This window comes from Micromesistius poutassou (assembly GCF_964030765.1).
Source record: "Micromesistius poutassou genome assembly, chromosome: 11".
NCBI lineage: Eukaryota > Metazoa > Chordata > Actinopteri > Gadiformes > Gadidae > Micromesistius > Micromesistius poutassou.
In genome coordinates this window covers 1101995-1109498 of record NC_140281.1, presented here as the reverse complement: position 1 = coordinate 1109498, position 7504 = coordinate 1101995, and the positions used below count along the sequence as shown (strand labels likewise).

The 7504-nt window shown below is 47.9% G+C and overlaps 1 pseudogene across 1 annotated transcript; it reads left to right on the top strand.

The window, feature by feature from the left end:
- Positions 1-529: 529 nt before the first annotated feature.
- Positions 530-7504, top strand: LOC311355845 (1-phosphatidylinositol 4,5-bisphosphate phosphodiesterase delta-3-A-like; annotated as a pseudogene). The gene is made up of 7 exons: positions 530-724; positions 2127-2295; positions 3405-3522; positions 4317-4495; positions 4941-5077; positions 6215-6366; positions 7335-7504. The product of its transcript is annotated as a 1-phosphatidylinositol 4,5-bisphosphate phosphodiesterase delta-3-A-like (transcript).

Sequence of the window (7504 nt, the reverse complement as noted above, 5' to 3'; positions counted from 1 at the left end):
TACTCTACATAGGCCTACTGAAGACCATTTAGGAATGGTTTACCTTCAACTTTGGGTTCATTTTTGGTTATGTCCGTTTTTCTGCACCTTAACTAGCCAGAGTCATGTTTAGACTAGTCATGTACAAAAATATAGAAACACTTTACACTTTACATGCAGCAGCCAATTTCTGCAGTGATGCAGCAGCGCCCTCCGCAGGGATGCTGCGGTACTGAGAGGAGAGGTTGGAAGTGGAAAGCAGGCTTCAGAGGAGCCGATCACACCTAAACACAGTTGTTAGCAGACAGGCTAGTAAAGGATCAGTAAAACAGACGTAACCAAAAAGCCCCCCAAAGATATGGAAGGCAAACAATTCCCAAATTATCTTCAATATATAAAGTCAACCAATGACCAACCAAATTTGATTTCTCTAAGAGTCTGCCTACATTTGTGTCAGAAGAAGAGTTAAACCATTATCAGCGGTCTGGTTCTGACCGAACCACCTGTTGCGTAGCGCTCGCTCTAATGAAAGGTTTCCCTCAGCGGCTGAATGGCTCTGCTCTCCCGCCACGAGACCAGAGGTTCTGAGTCCACTACCCTGGAGCGACCGGACCCGGACCTGCTGGACCTGGAGGAAGACCTGCTGGAGAGAGGTCTGGACCCGGAGGAGGACCTGCTGGACCCAGAGGAGGACCTGCTGGCCGCTGGACCGCACCCACGACGACGGAGGAGGAGGAGCATGGAAGTGCGGCCTAAATGTACGCATTTGCCTCCCTTTAATGAATAAGGATTTAACCCTGTCCGATAAACGTGACAAAGTGACTCATTCCAGTCTTGCCTCCACAGTGGAAGCTGAATCGACCGGAGAGGATCCACGCTTGGACGTCTGCGTGCACACACACACTTCACCGGTGGTTTGACCAGACAAAAAAAATGCGTTCTTGTGTAAACTCACCTCCATGTAATGATGAACACAGAACAGACAGTAAAAGACATGTTTCTGATCCCCACACACAAACGCCCATTGCTTAATAATCATATTTCCAATCGATGAATCCTCTTAGTGCCAGTGAAATAAGAAATAGTGCCAGTGTTACATTGTGTTTATATAGGTTAAATATTGACATTGTTAGGATCCTCGAAGTCCGTTCTTGTGTAAACTCACCTCCATGTAATGATGATCACGGACAATAAAAGCCCCGTTTCTGATTTGTGTTTTGAGTCGTCTATAAAGGTTGCCTATTGACAACTGGCCGGGGACTACAGCTGGAAATGAGCCAAATAGGCTAAAGCTGCTCCTTTTACTGTACAGTTAATCAAAGGGGACTGTCCACAAAAATATAAAAATGTATATAAAATAAAATAAAATAAAGGTCAGGACCTGGCTCAGGGCCGCTCCATGAAGGAACACAATCAAACAACAGCAACGTGGTTTCATATATATATATATATATAGGAGTAATATAATATCAGTTTGTTGTTTTACATCCAAGAGAGAATAAAACAAGAAATAACAGCTAGTTCTAGTTAATATAGACATGTTTCAGATCCCATTCAGTCCACTTTAACTTTCATTAACTGCACTTTAAACATATACTATATTTGATAACATTTCAATTCACTCTGATTCATATCATTTTTTAATAATGTAACTTTATGATACAATCATCATATTATACAGTATTGGATAAGAGAGAGAGAGAGAGAGAGAGAGAGAGAGAGAGAGAGAGAGAGAGAGACAGACAGACAGACAGACAGACAGACAGAGAGGATGATGGGAGTTTCAGATCGATGGTGTATTTGTGGTACCGCCGAGAGCAGAACCACAGCGCTCCAGAACCCTGCTTTACCTCCTCAGATCAGAACACTGGAGCTCTCACTCAGGGCAGGCTGGGGAGGCTCCAGTGGGGCTGCAGTACCGGTCTGCACCACCAGGGGGAGCTGGCGGACCGCGCTCTGTACTGTGGGAGGTGTGACTGTGTGTGTGTGAGAGAGAGAGAGAGAGAGAGAGAGAGAGAGAGAGAGAGAGAGAGAGAGAGAGAGAGAGAGAGAGAGAGAGAGAGAGAGAGAGAGAGAGAGAGAGAGAGAACGAACTTAAACTTTATAGTACAAATACTGAGACAACGAAACAATCGAAACTGCCCCAGAGACTCACGGTCAACTTCTACCACTGTGCCGTGGAGAGTGTGCTGACCTATGGGTTACTGGTGTGGTTTGCCGGCTGCACCAGCGCAGAGAAGGAGGCCATACACAGAGTGGTGAGAGCTGCTGGAAAGATCATTGGGGGTCATCTTTCCTTCCAGACACCGCGGCTGTGTACACCTCCCGCTGCGTGCGCAGAGTGAAAAAGGAGGAGGAGCATGGGTCTGCCGCAGGGGCGTCACCAGACCTTATTCACTGGGGCACGTGCCTTAGTAAAAGTGTCCAGTGCCCCAGTAAAATTCTAATGCCGCTCTTGTTGGAACCGGCATTCAAAAGTGCATCTCCCTGCCTGCTTTAGTCTTCACTCGAGGCTGTCACTTACCAGCCAATGAAAAAAAAGGGAAAAAGAAAAAACGAAAAAAGAAAGGGGCCATAATAGCCAATCAGGAAATAGCACATCTGTATCTGGGTAAGATTTAACGCAATAACCAATGAAAATCGTTCACGTGATTCTTCCGAGTGTTTCAGTGTATACACACACACACACACACACACACACACACACACACACACACACACACACACACACACACACACACACACACACACACACACACACACACACACACACACACACACACACACACACACACACACACACAGTGGAAACCGCTCGCTGGAGCTCGCCACATAACTTTGAGCACAGGGTAAGTCATCCCCTGTTTTAATGTTAAAACAAATTCACAACTTGTTTGACAGAAAAAATGACTAACAGTTAATCACTGTTATAGAATGTTGCCCACATAATTAGCATCTGTTTTTCAATGCTTTTAGCGTCATTGTAGCTTACTTTGTCACGTTTGTCAGACAGGGTTAAATCCTTATTCATTGAGGAGAAAGGGCGTTATTCAGACATAATACTTTTTCCACACAACAAATGTACAATATCTTCTGTCTCCGGTGCGGAGCCACTTCCTTTATGAAAGCCGATCCGCACTAATTACTACTTACTTGTGTATTCATCTACGTGTCCATCGGTGTTGGAGGTCCAGTGTCTCTCCTGCCAGTTCACTGACTCTCCCTGCTCATGACCGATACATCCACCCTCCAAGAAAGAAATGTATTGCTCCTCTCCAGACCCGTCTGCAGGGCGAATTGAAAATCGCCGGCAGAACGGGCTGGGGGGGTACCCAGTCTAAGTATCACCTGCACCGTTCCCTCCTAGTGTACCCCATCTCACCCCCTCTTCGCTTGTACTTCTCCCCCCTCCCTCCCTGCTCCAGGTGTGCAATTCGTGCATCACAACAGCCACCAGCTCAGCCGGATCTACCCCTCCGGCCAGCGGCTGCAGTCCTCCCAACTACAACCCCCGGGAGATGTGGAACGGAGGGTGCCAGATTGGTGAGCGACCGACGACGCCATAACTCAAGCCTGAACCGCTCCACAGATGAGAGCATGGTGCATGTGGGGCATTTGATCAGCAGCTTAATTGGCCCCTCTGGAGCCCTCTCGTCCGGCGTCAGGGTCCGCCGGGCGTGGGCGCCTTAACTGCTGTCGTGGGAAGTCGCGAAGGTCTCCTTGGCGGTGTTTTCCCCCATATGTCCTCTTCATTAAATGCTAAATGAGTTCAAAGTTAATTGACTATTAAAAGGGGAAAAGGCACGTTTACTTTTTTATCTTTATCACCTCCACTGGTGATTAGTTTGACTACTGTTTTTTAGGGCGTCGTTATGCACCATGAGTGCTCTTTTCTTTTGCCTTTGGTTAATTTGCTAGACACCGAACTAATGAGAACGCGATCACTACCAACTACTACTAACGAGAACTCGATGGCTCCCTGGATCACTACGGTACGTTTACATGCACAGCTTAATCCGATTAAAGCCATAGTTCGACTATTGCTCCTCAATTGGACAACTGCAATTGTCCGCGTATACATGGCGGTGAGTAAACCGATTCATTGGCCGAAGCGTGTCATGCCCCGGTACGACAGGTGGCGCTGTGCCCATTTCAACTAGTGGTGATACAGCCACATGCTGACCTCTTTACGTCACCAGCAACAACAAACACATTCGAGGAAGATGGCGTACGAAGAGCAACTCAAAGCTACTGACTAACTAAACCCCATGCAAGGAGGGGAACGCGCTGAGCGGTCCGTGCTGAGGGCAGGTCTGTCTGTCTGTGTTTCAGTGCAGTGGCGCTGAACGTCCAGACGCCAGAAGAGCAGATGGATCTGAACCAGGGCAGGTTCCTGCCCAACGGAGGCTGCGGATACATCCTCAAGCCCCCGTTCATCTGTCAGAAGGACGCCACCTTCAACCCGGAGAACGTGGGCCGGGGCCCGGGTCACCAGCCCGCCCTGGTCACCGTCCGGGTAAGAACTGTCGGAACACGTCAGCACACAAACACAAAGAGGAGAGCCTGCATCATGTTAGCCTGGTGACAACATAGCGTGTCCTTATATGATATGATATATATGATTTCACCGACCGAATATTTGTAGTAAATGTTTATGAGCCACTCTCGTCACGAGTGGTGGTGTTGGAGTCACTGTTATAGTAAACGTGTGTGTGTGTGTGTGTGTGTGTGTGTGTGTGTGTGTGTGTGTGTGTGTGTGTGTGTGTGTGTGTGTGTGTGTGTGTGTGTGTGTGTGTGTGTGTGTGTGTGTGTGTGTGCGTTTGTATTTGTGTAAGTGTGTACAATACTACAGGATATACGGTCTTTGTTCCAGACAGATTCGTGGGTACACGGTTTGGCGTCGTCATTAAGGGGCGACCGTAATCACGTTGAAGGAGTCATTTCTGCTGACGTGATTTCAGATCATCTCAGCCCAGCAGCTGCCCAAGCCCGAGTGGGACAAAGCCCACGTCCATCGTGGACCCCCGGGTCTGGGTGGAGACGCACGGCGTGCCCAGCGACGTCAACAGGAAGGAGACCAACCGCGTGGACAACAACGGTAAACACTTAAAAAAAAACAACAACAAACAAAAACAAACTAAAAACAATGTTTTTCGCCATTTCCGGGAAGTGAGATGTGTGGTGTGTCTCAAAGGGAATCGCCACGCTCTCCACGCTCTCCACGCGCTTCACACGCGTGTGTTGGGGTCAAATCTCGGTCGGCGACATCAACTCTGTTGCTATGTAACGGTTCGACCGGTGACACCCGATTGTTTCAAATTGAACGATTTGAAAACTCACGTCCCGGACTAAAAACGTCTATGGTCCAACTTCTAAGCGAAATTTCTCGAAATCGATGTCGATGTGATTTTATTCCCCACTCTGCCCTGACACACTCCATTGTGGGCTAAAAAATAGCCCACAGTGACAGTTTCCTTTAAGAGGCACTAATGTTTGCATTTAGCAGACATGATTCAGCATAAATCTTTACTTAAAAACTTTATACTACTTTACTTTATAAAGCTTTAGGTTCAGAGACTGATTGTACCAATGTGCAAAACCGAGAGATACAGGAAGTCTAGTATACCAGCTGGCTGCTATTAGGTTTTACAATGCACAAAACTAACTTTGCACTTTATTTTACTATTTATTGATTGTATTTTAACTTTTTAAGTATGGAAGCTATCTGAGAAAATATGTGGTGATAGTCTGTCTTGAAGCTGCAGTGACACTGTAATTTCCTGTAAAGGATTATTACAATTATCTATCTATCTATCCTCTTCAAAGGGGACAAGCCATTTTCAAAATGTGCCGCTTCTGACATCACAGGTGGGCGTGGTCACCTCGATGTGCACTGGACAGATCAGTGTACCGGCCTAGTACCCAGTGGACCGTAGCAAACGTTGCTCATCTATCTGTCATAAATCTAGGTGGACACACCCACTTGTGATGTCAGAAGAGGCACATTTTCAAACCGGCTTGTACCGGCTAATCACACTCACACCTGGTGGTGTAATATGTCACCTTTAAGAGGGACTATGTGGTTTGCATTTAGTGGACATGATTGAACTAAAGCTTTGCACGCTTTGAGGAAATGTGCTTGAGATTCTTTGCAGCCTGACGGACTACAGTAGAAGCGTGTGGAGTTTGTATCTCATCCAATCAGCTCAGAGCTCTGTTGTGGTTGGTCTGTCAGGCTTCAACCCCAGGCTGAGACTCCACCTTTAACTTCACCGTCCACGTCCCGGAGCTGGCTCTGGTGCGCTTCCTGGTGGAGGACCACGACTACACCTCCAGGAACGACTTCCTGGGACAGTTCACCATCCACCTTCACCAGCCTATGCACAGGTGTGTGTGTGTGTGTGTGTGGGGGTGGGTGGGTGTGTGTGTGGGTGTGTGGGTGGGTGGGTGGGTGTGGGAGAGAGAGAGCGAGAGAGAAAGAGAGAGAGAGAGTGTGTCGTAGCGTAATTATTAGTGTAAGATTTCATAGATGTGTGAACGTGTGTGTGTTAGAATTACCGATGGATAATATACTATAGTTCATCAAATGTATGCTATATGTATCAGTTGGTATGCTTAATGGAAAGAGCTATATCTCAGTCACCTTGTTCACAGAAGCGTTTACAATCTCGTCCACCAATATAGAGCAAGGGGGCTTCATGCAAATGTATCTCAAACATCGCCGAGTTGTGCCTGCTTTTTCTACCATTCCTACAGCTGTAGGTGCGTCCGCATATCAAGCGATGAACAGATCTTTTAACCTGAATATTATATAAAGATTAAAGATTTTAGAATCCAGTTCAGTTCAGTTCAGTTTAACTTTATTGTCCCAAAAGGGAAACTTGTCTTGCAGTCAGGCACACATAAATAGCCCAATCGAGAATCTGGATATTTGTCACGCAGACTCAGTAGAATCAGATGATTCTACTATCGTGTTAACTGGCCGTCTCGATCGGTCTCCAGAGAGATCTCGGTGAGCTTGGCAGCAGTGTTGACGGCGGCGGGCGTCGTTCCCTTGCGTCTCTTCTCCCCTCTGCTTCTCACGCCTCGTACCCACTGTACACGTCCGTCGACGGAAGAGAGTGGGCGTGTCCGACGCATGGGGTGAAACACGATCTGCGTATAACGTGCGTATAACGCGATCTGATTGGCCAACGGATCCGTCGCTGCCTGAAAAGTTAAACTTTTCTCAACTTTTGGACGCAAGAGACGGAGCCGATTTGACGGATGGACCCACAATGCATTTCGGGAGCGTCCCATGTCAAAGTCAATGAGATCCGTCGACGGACGTGTACAGTGGGTACGAGGCGTCGCAGGCTACCGCCACGTCCGCCTGCGCAAGCTGGACGGCTCCAGCATGGCGCCCTCCTCCCTCTTCGTCCACATCAAAATCAACCCCTCCCCCGGCAGCCCGTCCAAGTCCCCGTCCAAGACCCCCAACAGGTCCCCGGCCCGGGCTGCCGGCGCCGCCGCCAAAGACCCCTAA